Source organism: Astatotilapia calliptera, chromosome 17 (genome assembly GCF_964374335.1).
Source record: "Astatotilapia calliptera chromosome 17, fAstCal68.1, whole genome shotgun sequence".
NCBI classification, from domain to species: domain Eukaryota; kingdom Metazoa; phylum Chordata; class Actinopteri; order Cichliformes; family Cichlidae; genus Astatotilapia; species Astatotilapia calliptera.
Genome location: NC_137438.1, coordinates 4,033,660 through 4,048,736, shown reverse-complemented (window position 1 = coordinate 4,048,736; position 15,077 = coordinate 4,033,660). Strand labels below are relative to the sequence as shown.

At 41.1% G+C, this 15,077-nt stretch overlaps 1 long non-coding RNA gene across 1 annotated transcript; it reads left to right on the top strand.

Annotated features, from left to right (window-relative positions):
- The first annotated feature begins 7,604 nt into the window (after positions 1–7,604).
- On the top strand, positions 7,605–14,506 carry LOC145421497 (uncharacterized). The gene is made up of 2 exons (XR_013902866.1): positions 7,605–7,765; positions 14,234–14,506. It is a non-coding gene; the product is annotated as an uncharacterized LOC145421497 (long non-coding RNA).
- Positions 14,507–15,077: the final 571 nt, after the last annotated feature.

Sequence of the window (15,077 nt, the reverse complement as noted above, 5' to 3'; positions counted from 1 at the left end):
TACTTTTGCAGCATTTTTCTGGTGTTTTCTGAAGTTGAGGTGTGTTTAACCTTTTAAGGCCACTGTACTTCCTACTCAAAGTGCTTTATACACCATGCCTCGTTTACCCATTCACACCCATTAAAACACCTTTTCTATATAACGTTCACACTGGTGAGCACATCAGGAGCATCTTGAGTTCCAGTATCTTGCCCAAGGATACTTAGACATGCAGACTGGAGCACTCTGGGATTAAACCAAAAACCGACTGATTAGTAGGTGACCTGCTCTACCTCCTGAACTACAGCTACTCCCAAATACCGTGGAAAACAATGGGCCAAATACCAAAAGTCAAAACATGACTGAAAGCATTATGTTACTACTGTGTTTGTTTACTGTGTTGTAAATGCTATTTTCTATTTTTGTTATTCTCTGCACTTCCTTCTTCTGTTGCATGTTCTCTTGTCAAAGGAAAAATGTGTCTGTGTGTTTAGATGTGACTGAGTATAGTGAATATGTCCTCACCACCCCTTGCAGCACTAACCCATCTGAGTGGGACTTAAGAATTTGCTACCGCTTGCTACTTACTGAGATTCAGTGTTTGCTTTTTGGTTTGTATTACCATCTGCACAGTTTGTTTTACCCAGCTGCCCACACGTTTCAACATCCACACAGTTATTTATTAAGACTGGGAAAAAAAATAGCAAATGCTGACTCCTAGGTGGCTTTAAAATGGACCATGTGGGCTTCCTTTGTAGAAATCACACACACACACACACACACACACACACACACACACACACACACACACACACACACACACACACACACAAAATACTTATCCTCCACACCCAAACAGTACCTCAGCAACACACAAACAAAGATGGAAAAGCCATCTGGGAGCCTAAATGTTTACAATTCTCTTTTGGCTGCTGGCTGTCTGACACAAGGCGAGAGGCCTCCGCTCCGTCCGGTGAAGAACAATTTACATCTGCCCGCTTCCCCTCTGGCTTCTGCCGCTTCTTTTGTCAGTGCCTTGCCTTGAGAAGCCTTGCAGTTTTTATCTGTGGTTTGTCACCAGCTCATTTTGCGGCTGCAGGTCAGTGGGCTGCTTTGCTAATCAGCTGTTTGGATGCAGCTGGCTACAGTCTTAATGAAGGGCTGTAAAAATGTCAACAAAACCCTGACCAGAGTGCTTCCTGTTGTAGGAAAAGGCTGACCTGAAGAAAAAAACAAGAATTGCCCTATGAGTAATGAACCCCAAAAAATTATTTTCAGTTTCCCCTGAATTCAAGATTCAGGTTGCTTTCTTGGTAAAAAACAAAAAACAAAACACTTAACTGAACTACTAAATAGAACTATATAGAAGTCAAAGAGAGCTATTTCACTAAAAAGCAAACTGTGTGAGTTGCTCATTCTCTAAAACATGCCAGTGCATGTCTATGTTATGTAACTATATTTCCAAGTAATTATTTTTAAGTGTTAAATGGCGTATTGGGAGTGACAAGAAAAAGGATCCTACACCTTATCATTCAACCAATTATTAAAGTGTTTTTTGGAAGAAAAATAAATCACAGTGAAAAGAAAAATAAAAGAAATTTGAGGGAGTGAGAACAGAAATTAGTGCAAAAACAATGGAACATAGTCATTTTTATATTTCATCAATAGCCTTTCTTTTGTTTTCTCTCGTTAACCAAACTGACTGCATATGTTCAATCAGAGTAAATTAGCTGCCAAGTGGTATAGCTTACAGAGTAGTTTACATGAAAAGCTGACTTCTATATGCCTTCAGCTATAGACTTTATATGTTTTGAGCATAAAGGGTACAACAAGGAATGATAAAGACATGTATGTAAAGAGGCCTAACAACGATAAACTGCATCATGCTTGCAGAACTTGCAGGAACCTATGTTTCTTTTTTGTTTTTTAATGGGCCCAGGTTGGGATCACAGAGAGGCCCAGCGAGGCAAAAAGGTATAAATAAGCTAATCTCGTAAAACAAGCTGCCAAAAAGGCTTTGAGCAATTAAATGTGTTATGGTGGCTGGTAGGGTGATTTTACCGTTTAATTGATTCTGGTGTAGCTGATTTTTAATAAGGGTTGATCAGAGTTTGCTGTTGGCAGGTCACTGATGATGTCCAGCAGGTCTCTGACCATGTGAAGGGCTGTGAAGCCTGTGATACTGAGCTCAGAGTCAAACTGTCACATGAATGGATAAGGGAGATGAAGGAGAACCAGGAGCTGGCAGCTTCAGCCAGAGCTCAGATTGGTTTAAAGAAGAGCTGACAGACAACTGTAGATGACCACTAACTAAAATAATTAAACAATGATGTTCAATTTCAATTCAATGTTATTTATACAAGACCAAATCACAACAAGGTGCTTTATATTGTAAGGAAGACCCTACAATAATGCATACAGACAAAACCCAACAATCATATGACCCCCTATGAGCAAGCACTTTGGTGACAGTGGGAAGGAAAAACTCCCTTTTAGCAGGAAGAAACCTCCGGAAGAACCAGGCAATGTCAATTCTTTTTTCTGGTACTCTGTACATCTACACATTCAAGTGGTGCATTTTTGCTATTAAAAAACTCAACTGGCTTGTGAAGAACAAAATCAAAATTTTTGATTTTCACACCTGGAGTGGGTGTAAAGTTGATTTGACTGTGGTTTTAAACAGAGCTTAAGAGTATTTCTTTCTGTTTATTTATGCTCAAATATACAAACAAATAAGGTGATTTAGTTAGCCTGAAAACTTTGATCCACCCATTTTTCTCAGAGTATGAAGGTACACTCTACACAATTTCATTAAAGCTTTTGTAAAAACTCAAAAATGAAATAAAGTGAAATAGAAAAACAAAATCAGCTGAATCTGAGGGGGTCAGATGGGAAACTGGAAATTATTTGACAGATTTTATATCTATATATGCATTGTATATTTTCTGCTGCTTATCTGGGTTCAGGTCAGCAGTCTGGGGGCAGCAGTCCAAGCAGAGAAGCCCAGACTTTCCTCACCTCTTCATAGCCACTTCTTCCAGCTCATCTGGGGGGACACCAGGAGTTGCTCCCAAGCCACCCAAGAGATATAATCTCTCAAGCAGAGAGTCTCTGCATCTTTCAAGCTGGAGAGATGACATTATGTGAAAACCCTATTTTCATAACATCTGTTTTTTGTTTTTGTTTTTTAAAGAGGATGGGTTTGCTTGCATCTGAAACAACACAGCTACCCATAAGCCTCCCCAAACTGAGGCTGAGATTCTTGACACAGAATCGCTTAAAGCTAAAGGCTGTTACCCAAGCTCCATCAGTCTTAAAGGAAAACAAATCAGACTTATAAGGCATTGGTTTTAGGGGCCACAAACACTTTGGGAAATATGTAGTTGAATGCATATTAACAGATATCTGACTTACACAAAAAAACCCAATTTTGATATATTCAAGCAGGCCGATTACAGACATGTACAAAACCTGTAAAATAAACGTACTGTTTACTGTAGACAGGTAAACAAAGGTATGCAGCGCTTCTTCTTCTTGTCCCTGACAAGAAGTGTTTTTCTTTGACAAACACGAGCATACACCACAGTGTTTAGCATTCAGGGATGAACCAGTTGTTTGCACTGAGCTTTGTGTAAGTGAACCAGAGCCAGGCTGCCACATGCTTGCAGTATAATAACGGCTGTCAGCCTGGGGGTTGTGGCGGGAGCCCCTTTACACCAGCCTGGAGCTGGCCTAAGGGCCTCTGTCATTATGTAATAAACCTGCATTAAGGTCCACATGTCCATTTATTGATAGCAAAGAGCCCTGCAGAACCTACATTGTGTCAGAAAAATTATTGAGAGAATAACATGCGGAATGTGGCACTGTGTCCTCGGGCATCATTACACAAAAAGACAGCTTGTTCCATTATCATACTAACACGTTTGCAATGCTGACAGTGGCTATTCTCTGTATCTGAAGTCAGTAAGGGATGAGCATAAGCGTACTCGAGGAAGAGAGAGAATCATGGAAACAGCTCAGTTTCCTTTAAGTAAGGTCTCTAATTGTTTGGATGGTGAGAAAAAATGTTAACTTCAAAAATGCTTGGGTTGATTCCAAGGATATTTTAGGTTCTTTGTTTTCTGTAAAATCGACCTTGCTCCATCCAGCTCCTTCACTAACAACACTGGAAGGCTCTTTGCCCCTCAGAATATACCAGACTGTTTTGTCTCGGATTTGAGCACCCACAACAGTCCTTATACTTTGTTTACAGCAACAGGTTCTAAATCTAAATGCCACGTTCGGATTCACCTCCAGACCTTTTACCTGCTTAACACCTGAAGAAATAAAGCCCATCTGTCTATAAGTCACTCCTTAAAGATTTTTTTTTAAACCCAGCAGTTATTATTACACTAATCAAAATCAGTTAGAGGAAAATTAGAAGATAGAACAGGGGATGTTTGATATTTTGATATCAAGAGTTAATAATAATAATGGGGAGAGGAATCAAACCCACCAACAACCCACTACAAAAGAATCCAAACCTTCTTTAAAATAAACAACAAAATAGAAGCGTATGCTGTGAATTTGTAATAACATAAGAGTCAACTCATGCCAGTCGTTTGTTTTTGTTTGCTCAAGTAAAAGAGAAAAAAAAGCAAACCTCATTCAGTGTGCCTGTTTATTTGATCATTCTGATCTTACATGTTTACATACGTAACAAGATTTTTATCAGCCACACATGACTAATCATAAGCACACACTCGTCTTGATCCAAATGAACACTTCCTGTTATTCTGGAATGACGTCCAGAAATGCAGCTGTGACTTTTGTCACATGTGGACCAAATGGAAGAAACCTGCAATGCATTTATTTCCACAAGACTTTCATTCGTTTGCATATTTTTTTCCACTGATTACATCAGATGAAGAACTCTAAATGGGTATAAATAACATAAACAAGTATTTATACAGACAATTAAATGCATTCTGTCAAAATTTCAAATACATAATGTTATATTGTGAATGTTATAGTCAGGAGGGTTATAAGAGAATCTGAACCAACAGTACAGACAACCTTAGAATTAGAAGTTATTTGTAAATGAAGTGATCTAAGAGAAGCTCACCTTTGACCTGCACACAGAAAACAACTCTTCATACTTTTGTACCTTTCTTCGACTGTAGGCACTCAATTTGATTGCTTGATGCAAACGTTTAATTTGATTAAATTTACCAAGATAAAAAAAGAAAAAAAGTAAGGCAAGACTGACCGTTGTGCCTCTCTACATCTCCCTCTTGTGGTTACATGATGCTTGAGGTCATGGTGTCCGTGTCGGCTGGTTAGTGATAACCCGCTTTCAGGGTTATACGTTTAATCCCCCACCCCGACACACACTTTTCTTATATGGTAGATAATCCTTTTGCCTTTAATTTAAAATAGGGACAATGAAAATTAAGTTACTAAATTGAAAGAATTTTTAAGAATTATGAACATCATAATATTTGAACAGACAAAAAACCCAATAATTTTATTACTAGCAAAAGGAAAAAGCAAAGAGAGTAAAAATGAAACATATTCTGTAAATTGCACCATTCTAAATAATTTATAGGCTCTAGTTAGCTTTGCCCCTGATGACATAACTTCTAGGTGGCTGTCTGATCCATCCCATCATCCTCATAACAAAAATTCTGCACCCCAAATTGCAGGAGTCAAAACAGAGAGGAACAGTCAGATAAATTAACTCAAGGCAGGTCAAGATTAAGTGCCGTAGAAAATTAACGTTGCAGCTTAGAGCTTTAAGGAGAGCTTTCAGGAGTTACAAACCAGACTCAAAGTTTTTAAACTTTATACAGGTAAAAAACCCCAAAACAAAACAAAAAACAAGAAGCTGAGGGACTGACGGAGAGTTAATTGACAGGTCAACAGGAAGTGAGTAGAGCTTTGTCAACAATCAAACTCCCCTTTCTTCATTTTCTCAATAGGCTAAATCCAGGATCATCTGGATTGGCCTTTAAAAATCTATTAAAAATCTGTTAAACACACTAGCAGTGTAAGCTGGGAGGAGATAATCCATTCTCCAAGGTCCCTGGCACCCCGACACCACTGAGGACACGGATCGCCACTCACTGACATGACATGAGAGAGAGTTAATCTGATGGAGGGAGCACGGTGACCCATGCTAGGCTTACACACACACACACACACACACACACACACACACACACACACACACACACACACACACACACACACACACACACACACGCATATAAAGTGTGTAAATAGTTGTTGAGGCTTTATCTCCTAGTGGCTTCAGTCTGCCACACATCACTGCATAAGCTTGCAATTCGAGGCTCATCCCCTCCCACTGGAGATAATGAACCCTGAATTTCAAATTTAATTTCCTATCTTTGATTTTTCTCCTGTTGTCTCGTTCTTTCCTGCTATCAATTCAATTAGCTATCTCAGAGTTCAAGCAGTAAATGCTGATGAATGGCACTAAAAGAAGGACTAATTGAATTTCGATCAAACACAAACAGGTTTCCGTTTGGAACAAGGAACAAGCTCACCGTTTTTCACCGTTCATTCCAAGCAGATCAGAGTTCAAAGTGGGGAAGAGGACTCAGAGGAATGTGTCCACGGCGTAGATCACGTTATCTCATCAGCTCAAACTGGATGAGCACAAACCAGCATTTCATTTCAACACGACGCTGATAAAAATCAGCATAGTGGTGGCATGCCACATTTCCCCAGTCTGACCGCCGACTCATTCCAAAGTGTTCGCTCATGAACCACGAGCACACATACACATCCTGAGGCGGCAGCATTTGACAGCAGGCACCTTCAACACAATGAGTCACTGTCAAAAAAGAAAGACAAACAGCTCATAAATTACAATTATCTCTTATTCATTTCAGTGCACCAAAGTGTCAGGACAGTAGCACCTGCCCTCTAATTCTATGTTTCACTCCACTAATGCATGTGTTTAGCAGTACAACAGATTGACCTTAACTCAAAATTCCAAAAAGGTAGTAATTATGGAAGAAAAACAGAAGCAAAGGCCTCCCTTCCAAGTCGCTCTGATTAATAGCGTCCCTGTCTGGCATAGTTCAGCGGTGATCGGATTTACAACGGCGTAATTGATGGGTGAACTCCTACTGTGAGACAAACATCAAGACAGGATTTCCTTCCAAGCTGCAAGCGTGAAGATTCCTGGTGCGTAAGGAAGGAGTCGAATGGAATGAGAGCCAAACCATCTGCTGGTAAAATGAGCAGAAGATTTGTGGAGATTTGTAAGAGGTGAAGCTCAGGTCCTCTTTCCTCAGAGAGTGGAATACAGACCGAAGACTGAGCAGAGAGAAGAGTGAAATGAGTGCGTTTAATAGAGTACAATGACTCCACAGAGTGGGAACAAAGAGTCTTTCACACACCTGGATGTGTGTGTTGGGTTGAGATGAGATCATAAATTAGTAGATAGAGAACAGATAGGAACATAGGTGAGGACTGAGGAGCGAGAGGAAGAGGGTCTTATAGGGGCAGAAGAAGTGAATGAAGGAAGGCTGTGTTTGCCTTCAGGGTTTTGTTTACGCCTACTGAAAACAGCATGCTGGGTAACTTGCATGGACAGGAAACAGGGTCAGATATGTGTTCCTGCTGAGACACGGCACACAGGTGGAACGAAACGAGGAAAAAGAATGAAGATGCAGAGATCTTATTGAATGCATTAGGTCATCGTTGGAAGGTGTTTGCCACATGCGACCTGTGTGCAGGTCTGAACTGTGGCCACCACTAATGGGCACTAAGAGAGGTCAGTTCTTCCAAACACAAGCTTGCATGCAAATAATGGTTGATGTATACTGCAAAACAATCGATGTGTCACTTTTCTGTACCGACAACATCCACTGCATGTGTCCTAGCACGCTCAACAGTTGTTCTGAGGTTTCCTCCTTAAGACAGACAGCGTTTAGCTTCAGGCTCAAATGAACACGTAACCATGACCTAAGATCTCTTACCACTACAGCTTCATCGTTGGCACGAGTGGGAACAAAGACAGGTTAAGTGCCAGATTTAAACCACAGCTGATGACAGATAAACACTTAAATGACATTAAATGACAAAGTGAGGTATAAGCAAGAGAAATTCCTGAAGGGGGACTTGTTAAACTGCTACAACTTTATGAATGCAGCTTCCTTGGACATATTCCCCATTCAGGGAATACCTGTCAGGATATGTTTCTAGGAGAGCTGTTTTTTATTTTGTTGCAAGCAGCAGACAGACTGTTTCTGACAGGTTCTGGTCCTCTGGGACGTCTCTCTCCAACCAGCCAATTTAGGCCTAGCTACAGCTGTTTGTAGAAGGGTTACCAATGGTTACAAGTTTCCACTCGTTGAAAGGGTGACCAGAATTGGGCACTTTGATTCATTTTCTTCTTCCTTTTGTTCATGTGCCCAGATAGATTTTTCAAATTATGCTGTGGGAAAAGATCACAAGGGTCTGTAATATAACTACAGTTAAATCTCTGCACTTTCAATTAGGCATTTATCCCATATTTTATCAGATATCAATCCTAATCCTGACTCAGAAAGCTGTAATAATTGGGACAATGTGCTAATCCATAGAGTAGACCTATTCAGATCTGAAGAGTTAACACAGCAAGCAAAAAGCTAAACACAAAGCAACAGGAATATGAAGATGTTTCACACTTCAGCACTTTTCCTTGTATGTTTGCAAAAGTTTCTGGCTTAACTGGGCAGCTTTTGTTACATGTCGAGTTACTGACCTGCCATGCCATAAAAGCTCACACCAGTAACTCATAATAATAATAAATATGTCACAGGGGGCACTTTGGTAATAAGAAGTTTGTCCAATCTGAATTTGACCCTATGCAGCCCAAAAGACTTCCTAAAGCAAGCGCTGGCAGTTTTTTTCCAAGTCTGGTTTTCCTGAATGAAAAATATAATGCTCTTTGTGAAATTACATAAAAGTAAGCTAGTAAAAGCCAGTGTGACTCAAATAAAAATATTTAAGAGGTGATGGAAAAACATGATGACAAAATACACAAACATAAATTTTGACCTTAAGGTCAAGGACATTACCCGATCAGCCTACGACTGAGGGGTAAAAGGTCTAGGAAGGAGATTGAGTGTGAAGAGATTTCTAAATCATATGTGTCATGTTTCACAGAAAAATTAAATCCAAAACGTCCTTACTACTCCTCAGAGAGCAAATATAAAGGTGAAAAAACAAAAAACAAACAAACAGTCTTTTGAAGGCCTTTAGCTAACTGAAGTAGGCTAAAAAACTCTGCGTTCATGTGAATGGACAAAAACAGCAGTCAACACCGTTGAAACGATGAGGTATACTCTGGTGCAGTTCCTGCCTAATTGACTGAGGGAAACCTAAACCACACCCTACATATCAGGGGCAGCGTGGAGTCAACAGGGCAGAGTAAGAAGTAAGCCAGGGGAGACCACAAGGGGTTAAGAAAGAAAGACAACTGACAGCAAAAGTGAAGTGAACCAGTGCAGAACAAGTGTAGGTCACATCTATACAGGAAAGCAAATCCTGGAAATACAGCACTTTACATATTGAACTCCAGGCAGTTTGAGGGCTAAAATACACACAAACCCACAAGCGGGAGGTCAGGGCTATGAAATAAAAATACCAGAATCTATGCCACTGTTGGCACTGGGAGTAGAATAATAAAACTTGTGAGTTAAGCCGTCTAGAGCATAATTCCACTAGCCATGGCATGAAAAATAGCCCGAGTGCTTCTGCTGCAGTGGAGGAACAGTGAAACTGGATCATGAGCTGAAGCAGCAGCTCAGCGGGGGGACAACGTGTGGGTTCAGAAGCCTGGACTTTAACGAGGTGTGAAACTGATCGGCTCGGCACAGGCCAAACTGATACACCCACCCACCCGACATTAGTGTGGCCCGAGCAGCATCCAGGACAAATCAGCAGGGACTTTCAAACAAAGAAAGCAACCGTGCCAAAGCTGATCGCGGTCCATTATCAGTACACTCATCCCCCGCCAAAGTTTTAATATCAACAGCCCGCGTTTCATGTGAAACGATTTTGGTACGATGCTTATTCACAGTAAGACAGAGATTACTAATTAGTAAGAATCGATAGTCATGAGTCAACATCCCTAAAAACATATACAATACATTTAAATATTTGTTTTATTTATTTACTGAGACTATAATAAATACTGCTCTGAACTGGTTACTTATTGATTCATGACATTTCAGGACAACTCTAAACCACCACCAAGATTATTGACATCTTGGAAAGTTACCAGAACTACAGGAGGCATAAAAAACTTAAATTGGATGTTTTTCAGAGACTGAGGCAGAGGCTGAACAGGAAGAAACAGAATCTGTGATACTGTTTGTCAATAAGAACATTATGAGCTCCGCCTCCCCCATTCTTATAGCCACTTCAGTTGGAATGGGAACATAACAGATCACAGGGGAGAACTAATATTAGCAACTAGTAGTAACAGAAAAAATGTTGCTTTAAATTGGAGTAAAATGGCATTTCAGGCACAGTCCCAGGCTCTTTTATAAATGCATGTTTCTGCCCCATTCCTTCAGAAGAAATAAAACTTGGAGGTTTACCCGCAAAGAGCCCCTCACATGCAATCATCCCACCCATCAACAGATGGCAGTGTTCTGTCTGTGATTGTGAGGGGAAAGAGGCAGGAGGAGCAGAGCAGATGCAAGCACAGGGAAAAGCTTGTGTAATGATGGATCTAACCTTGGGAGACAATTGTTAGGCTGCAAATGAGCCGCTGTTGATGGCAGGAGGCAAAGACCGGGCGGAGCTGAGCTTCCTCCCTTCAGAACTAAAGATTAAGATCATTTTACATTTATATTACAGGCATTTAGCTGTAAGCTTCAAGCTGCTAGTTAACTAAGTAAAAACAGCAATGCTATAGTTAACATTTGGTTGATGAGTAGATGGTACCATGTACCTATTTAATGATTTGTTAGTTTTTTATATTTAATTTTTTCATAATCAAAGGCATGAAACAAATTACCTGGTAAACATCGCTGCATGCTGCCAGTGGGGGAGGAAACATAAAAGACAGAAGATGAGAAAATAAGTGGGAGGATAAAGAGGTAGGGGTCAGGGGGAAAAGAGGGCACAAGGAGGAAATGGGAACAGAAGGAGAGTACAGAAAAACGGGGCGAGAAGGAGGATGCTGCAGACACGGAAAAGGTCAGCTGCCTCTTCAGCATTTCTTCTTGATAAACTGAGGAAAACAGTGGCCTGGAAAAATCTTTGTTTCTCTGAGATGTTGAACATGTCATCGCTATGTCTATAAATGGGCTCCTGTGGGGCAGAAACAGCCAACCTGAAATGTAGATGGCCAAGAAACGCAGCAGAGAGAACAGATGCACACAAGTGTGCAGGGAGCCGGCGGTTTTGGTTCTTAAAAAATAGGTGGTTATCTTTAGGCGGCACTAAACGAACTGACGACATTTAAAAAACATTCTAAATGTCTCTCTGTGTTTTATTTTAACAGTCACTAAAAGCAATGACATAAAGTCTGTAAAATGTTGGCTACTTTGGAACTCTTTGATTTGTTGGAGAGACACAGGATGGCAGTGTGCCTCGGTATTCACTCTAAAATGTCCAACGCAGATATATGAGTGACATGGGAGGGAAATGGAGACCTTGTCCTGTGGAGGTGGTTACCTGTCGAATGTAACGCGCTAACACTTGCATGTGGCCCCACTCTTTTAGGCTCATGATAGCTTGTAAAAATATTACATCCCAGCAGTACTAGCTAGCTATAGTTTGCAGTAAGCTAATATGGTCTTCTCAAATAAAGCTTGAACTGAGCACTGTTAGATTTATACACAGTATTAAAGCAATAACTGCAAACTACAGCCTGCACAGTAGTAATTAAAATGACGCAGTCTCTTCAGTCCAGATGTTACCACTAACCTTCTGATACTTAAAAGTTAAAAGAATTGAGACAGGGTGAGGATAGCTGTTAGTTCTGTAATTCATTGTATTACTGCAATCTGCTAAGCCAAAGACTGGAGATGATCCAATAGACCAGCGGTCCCCAACCCCCGGGCCTCGGACCGGTACCGGTCCGCGAGTCGTTTGGTACCGGGCCGCGAGAGTTGAGGCTCAGGTGTGAAATGTATAGTTTTCAAGGTTCAAGGTTCAAGGTTCTTTATTATTTGTCACATGCATAGTTATACAAGTATAACACACAGTGAAATGTAGCCTGACACGCTCCTCGACATGTGCAAAAATTGGGGGGGGGGGGGGGGGGGGTGTAGAGGAAGAACATTATATATATATATATATATATATATATATATATATATACACATATAGTATATACACTGGGTGAATGTGCAGTAGTAGCAGCAAGCAGGTGAATTCTGTACATAATATGAATAGATATCTGACTATTTTACAGGATAGACAATATAAACATATTTAAAATTAAAGGAATTGAAATGTACATTGTGCCTTGGTTTAGTGTCTGGAAGAGAGTCCTGTCTCAGTCAATTATAGATGATGTGAGAGGGCGGGTGTGTGTGTTTAGGGCACGGATGGCTTGGGGATAGAAGCTCCTCTTGAGTCTCTCTGTCCTTGCCCGGAAGATGCGGAACCTTCTACCAGATTGCAGAAGTTGGAACAGTTTGTTGCCAGGATGGGACGGGTCCTTCAGTATCTGCGCTGCTCTAGTCCGGCATCTCCTGGTGTAGGTGTCCTGAAGCGGGGGGAGAGCAATCCTGCAGCAGTGTTCTGCTGTACGGATCACTCTCTGGAGAGCTTTTTGGTCCTTCACACAGCTGTTCCCGAACCACGATGTCATGTTCTGTGTGAGGATGCTCTCCACAGCGCCTGTATAGAAAATCCTGAGGATCTTTGGAGAGACCCTGAACTTCCTCAGTTGTCGTAGGTGATACAGGCGCTGCCTAGCCTTTTTGGTCTGGACCTGAATGTGGGCAGCCCATGTCAGGTCTGAGGGGATGTGGACACCAAGATACTTGAAGGACTGCACCCTCTCCACTGGAGCTCCATTGATGATAATGGGCTTGTAGTCTCTGTGCTGACCCCTTCTGAAGTCCACCACCAGCTCCTTGGTCTTGCTGACGTTCAGCTGGAGGTGGTTGTCCTGGCACCACGATGCCAGATTCTTCACTTCATCCATGTAGGCCGCCTCATCGTTGTTGGAGATGGCACCCAACACCACTGTGTCGTCAGCAAACTTCACAATGGTGTTGGAGCCATGGGTGGCCACACAGTCTGAAGTGTAGAGGGAGTAGAGCAGTGGCGAGAGGACACATCCCTGAGGTGCTCCTGTGTTGATGGTGATGCTGTTTCAGGGTTTTTATTGGTTTTCAGCGTTATTTTGTTATCGTTTTTATCGTTAACTCGGTTTTCCTGGGTCTTTTCACGTGTGTTATGAATAAATAAATGTTGTATTTATCCGAAACACCTTAAAGGCCGGTCCATGAAAATATTGTCGGGCATAAACTGGTCCGTGGCGCAAAAAAGGTTGGGGACCGCTGCAATAGATGATCCATAGATTTTTTTTAAAATGTCACAGATCTGCACCAATTTGTGTTCATTATACCTGTTCTTTTGTAGGACATTTCAATTACTGCAGAGATGTCAGTTCTTTATCTTCCTTCACAAGTCGCTAGCTCACCTCCTGCAGCTCAAGCTAACATTGCCTCCCACTCTGAACAGCACCCACTCACCACAGACTGAAAGCCGATAGTAAATATTCAGGTTATTCCAACAGTAACCACAGTCGAATCCCCTCCAGTAAGATAACATAATGCTGAAAAATGCTTATGATAGGGTCTCCCAGTGGTTCAACCAGCCTGGGCCAAAACCACATACTCTAATCTTGGCACAAAAAATAGCTTAAACTAAGTTTTTCAAGAGCCTTTCTGCTGACTTCAACTATCCACTGTTATAAAAGGTGAAAAGAGGGCTGAGAGGGAGACATGACATATTGCTGTTGCATGTTACTAAGGACATGACTTAATTTAGTAAAAACACAGTAAAAACACTTTGCCTGAACTTCTTAACCTGTGTTTACTTCATCACAAAGTTACTGCTGCTTTGCAAGTTATTAAAAGTATAAGAGTACATATTGCAACTTTACACAAAAAACATCATAACCAAATAAAAAGCTTCTTATAGGTACTCATAATTTCATTTAAGAAAAAAAAGGTTTTATTTTAACCCGAGTATAATAACTATTCATGCTCTCTCTCTTTCCTAGTGTCTTCCCAGCACAGGGTCCGCTGCGTGGCTCTGTCTTCTCCATATGGATCGGTTTTGGGTGTTTTCTGGGGCGAGATCCACTGCGCGCATGTCTTCGGTGATTGCGTCCACCCCACTGATTAGCCTTGTCTCATGCTTTCTTTCTTTATGGTAGATTTTTGTTCTGTTTTCACTGTTTGTTTGTTTGTTTGTTTTTTTTCACTGTTTTCACTGAGATTTGAATTTGAATGCTAATCAATAAAATCAAAATCAAATCAAATCAAATCAAAAATCACTGCCTCTTTGGTCTTCTTCGCAGTTGGCCTTAAGGGTCGAGTTGGAGGGCTGTTCTTGACACCAAATTCTCCTCGCTGCGCATGTCCATACCACTGCAGGCACGCTTCCCACATCCTCTTTTCGATCGGGGCAACTCCGAGCCATTTTTGAACATCTTCGTTTATCACACGATCCAGGCGGGTTAAGCCCATCGTCCACCTGAGGATCTTCATCTCCATGGCGTTTAGGATCTGCTCGTGTTTCTTGGTGGTCGGCCAGCAGTCATATAGGGCCACCGGCCATATGACTCTCTTGTAGATCTATTCTTTCTCATCTAAAATAATTCCTCAAAACATTTGTAAGTTTCTGTTTTCAGACAAATAAGAGCAAGTGCTTCTCTTAGGTACTCATTAGTTTGGGACACTTAAGGCTAGGTAACCTGATTCAATTCCCACCTATTATGACAGTATGAGAAAGAAAAAACTTGATTACAGTTAGTCTTTTGGTTTTAGGTTTTATGCAAAAAGAGTAAAAAACAATTGAAGTAGGTGACAGAATGACTGGGACAACAAAATGTTGTCTACTGT